A 3,674-nucleotide genomic window follows, 5' to 3' on the forward strand; every position below is an offset into this window, starting at 1 on the left:
GTGTTCGATCAGCAATGGTCGGATGCCCCGTCGTAGTCCAACTATGACAATCAAAGTCAAGACCTCCGGGTTGAGACTTCCGCGTCCGGAGGTACGCGTACCGCCTACCCGAAAGATGGTGAATCAGGGGTGTTCGATCAGCAATGGTCGGATGCCCCGTCGTAGTCCAACTATGACAATCAAAGTCAAGACCTCCGGGTTGAGACTTTCTAAGAGTACAAGCATAAAGGAACACGGACCAAGCCGTACCGAGAGAATCGGTACTAGAGCCCTCGTGGTTCTACATTGAGAGAGCCCTCGTGGTTCTCATTAGGGGCTTTATGCAAGTCGTACTCAATACTGTGGTGTGAAGTATAAAGTATAGAGTCCTCCACTGGTCCACGCTGCTCCGGCGGTCCTGGGTAAGATAGTTCATTCTAGCTTGCCCTATGTGGAAGAGGACTCAATACCCTACCTGTTGAGCTTGAAACAAAGTCATCACTTGGGCATGCTCATATTGCCATACAATATTCCATTATCTACTAATGAGCATGCAGCTATATGATTATAACCTGTAAACGATTACCCCGCCGTAGTTCAGCGCTTCAACCAAGTGATGACTTCAGTATGGCTAGTGTGTGAAGTATAAAGTATAGTCCTCCCCTGGTCCACACTGCTTCGGCGGTCCTGGGTAAGATAGTTAGTTCTAGCTTGCCCTATGTGGAAGAGGACACCATACTTAATACTGTGGTGTAATGAACAAAGTATAGTCCTCCACTGGTCCACGCTGCTTTGCAGTCCTGGGTAAGATAGTTAATTCTAGCTTGCCCTATGTGGAAGAGGGCATACAAGACAAAGTATAGTTCTCCCCTGGTCCACGCTGCTCCGGCGGTCCTGGGTAAGATAGTTAATTCTAGCTTGCCCTATGTGGAAGAGGACATAATACTCTACCTGTTGAGCTTTAAACAAAGTCATCACTTGGGCATGCTCTATAGCCAACCACATGACATTAACCTAAGAGAGCATGCAGCGTATTATCCCAATGCAAAGTAAACGATAGACTCGCCCTAGTTCAGTGCTTCAACCAAGTGATGACTTCAATATGGCTAGTGTGTGAAGTATAAAGTATAGTCCTCCACTGGTCCACGCTGCTTTGCAGTCCTGGGTAAGATAGTTAATTCTAGCTTGCCCTATGTGGAAGAGGGCATACAAGACAAAGTATAGTTCTCCCCTGGTCCACGCTGCTCCGGCGGTCCTGGGTAAGATAGTTAATTCTAGCTTGCCCTATGTGGAAGAGGGCATACAAGACAAAGTATAGTTCTCCCCTGGTCCACGCTGCTCCGGCGGTCCTGGGTAAGATAGTTAATTCTAGCTTGCCCTATGTGGAAGAGGACATAATACTCTACCTGTTGAGCTTTAAACAAAGTCATCACTTGGGCATGCTCTATAGCCAACCACATGACATTAACCTAAGAGAGCATGCAGCGTATTATCCCAATGCAAAGTAAACGATAGACTCGCCCTAGTTCAGTGCTTCAACCAAGTGATGACTTCAATATGGCTAGTGTGTGAAGTATAAAGTATAGTCCTCCCCTGGTCCACACTGCTTCGGCGGTCCTGGGTAAGATAGTTAGTTCTAGCTTGCCCTATGGTGGAAGAGGACACCATACTTAATACTGTGGTGTAATGAACAAAGTATAGTCCTCCACTGGTCCACGCTGCTTTGCAGTCCTGGGTAAGATAGTTAATTCTAGCTTGCCCTATGTGGAAGAGGGCATACAAGACAAAGTATAGTTCTCCCCTGGTCCACGCTGCTTCGGCGGTCCTGGGTAAGATAGTTAATTCTAGCTTGCCCTATGTGGAAGAGAGCATACATGAACCAAGAACGAAGGTTATGATCGAGGAATGATTCGACAACTAACCGATGGTATGAAATGTGAAGAATTCAAGCAAGCACACAATCAAGTCATCACTTGGGCATGCTCGATAGCCAACCTCATGACATTAACCTAGTAGAGCATGCGAAAACCAATATATATGTAAACGATGCCCCTCCCTAGTTCAGCGCTTCAACCAAGTGATGACTTCAGAATGGCTAAATCAAATCGGTTCAAAACATACCATCGGTACCCTATTGAAACACACAAGTCGATATCAAACCTCATGATTGTGTAGTCCTCCACTGGTCCACGCCGCTTCGGCGGTCCTGGGTAAGATAGTTCATTCTAGCTTGCCCTATGTGGAAGAGGGCACATTACTCAATACTGTGGTGTTATGAACAAAGTATAGTCCTCCACTGGTCCACGCTGCTCCGGCGGTCCTGGGTAAGATAGTTCATTCTAGCTTGCCCTATGTGGAAGAGGGCATACAAGACAAAGTATAGTTCTCCCCTGGTCCACGCTGCTTCGGCGGTCCTGGGTAAGATAGTTAATTCTAGCTTGCCCTATGTGGAAGAGAGCATACATGAACCAAAAACGAAGGTTATGATCGAGGAATGATTCGACAACTAACCGATGGTATGAAATGTGAAGAATTCAAGCAAGCACACAATCAAGTCATCACTTGGGCATGCTCGATAGCCAACCCTATGACATTAACCTAGTAGAGCATGCGAAAACCAATATATATGTAAACGATGCCCCTCCCTAGTTCAGCGCTTCAACCAAGTGATGACTTCAGAATGGCTAAATCAAATCGGTTCAAAACATACCATCGGTACCCTATTGAAACACACAAGTCGATATCAAACCTCATGATTGTGTAGTCCTCCACTGGTCCACGCCGCTTCGGCCGTCCTGGGTAAAATGGAACATTCCAGCTTGCCCTATGTGGAAGAGGGCACATTACTCAATACTGTGGTGTGAAGTATAAAGTTCAGTTCTCCCCTGGTCCACGCTGCTTCGGCGGTCCTGGGTAAGATAGTTCATTCTAGCTTGCCCTATGTGGAAGAGGACACTTCATACTTCGTCTCTAAGCGGCGGCTTGACTCCTCCCTACGGGGAACGGGTTTACGCGCACAGCGGCGGCTTACGCACTATGGCAGTCATGGATGCCTTACGTTTCTATGAAAAGTGTGTTCCTCCCCTGGTCCACGCTGCTTCGGCAGTCCTGGGTAAGATAGTTAGTTCTAGCTTGCCCTATGTGGAAGAGGACACGAAGACTTACTGTGGTGTGAAGCATAAAGTTCAGTTCTCCCCTGGTCCACGCCGCTTCGGCCGTCCTGGGTAAAATGGATTCATCCAGCTTGCCCTATGTGGAATGAGGACACTTTATGTTTCGTCTCTAAGCGGCGGCTTGCTCCTCCCTACGGGGAACGGGTATACGCGCACAGCGGCGGCTTACGTTATGGCAGTCATGGATGCCTTACGTTTCCATGAAAAGTGTGTTCCTCCCCTGGTCCACGCTGCTTCGGCAGTCCTGGGTAAGATAGTTAGTTCTAGCTTGCCCTATGTGGAAGAGGACACGTAGACTTACTGTGGTGTGAAGTATAAGGTTCAGTTCTCCCCTGGTCCACGCCGCTTCGGCCGTCCTGGGTAAAATGGATTCATCCAGCTTGCCCTATGTGGAATGAGGACACTTTATGCTTCGTCTCTAAGCGGCGGCTTGCTCCTCCCTACGGGGAACGGGTATACGCGCACAGCGGCGGCTTACGCAAGTTAGTCACCCTCGGCAGTGGATCACTCGGCTCATGGATC

The 3,674-nt window shown here is 48.2% G+C and overlaps 1 non-coding gene across 1 annotated transcript in view; it reads left to right on the top strand.

The window, feature by feature from the left end:
* Positions 1-3,640: 3,640 nt before the first annotated feature.
* Positions 3,641-3,674, top strand: part of LOC131291630 (5.8S ribosomal RNA) — a 155-nt gene continuing 121 nt past the window's right edge. The window contains exon 1 of the ribosomal RNA XR_009189410.1: positions 3,641-3,674. This exon is cut by the window's right edge and continues 121 nt beyond it. This is a non-coding gene — a ribosomal RNA (5.8S ribosomal RNA).

This window comes from Anopheles ziemanni (genome assembly GCF_943734765.1).
Source record: "Anopheles ziemanni chromosome X unlocalized genomic scaffold, idAnoZiCoDA_A2_x.2 X_unloc_118, whole genome shotgun sequence".
In the NCBI taxonomy this organism is placed as follows: Eukaryota; Metazoa; Arthropoda; class Insecta; order Diptera; family Culicidae; genus Anopheles; species Anopheles ziemanni.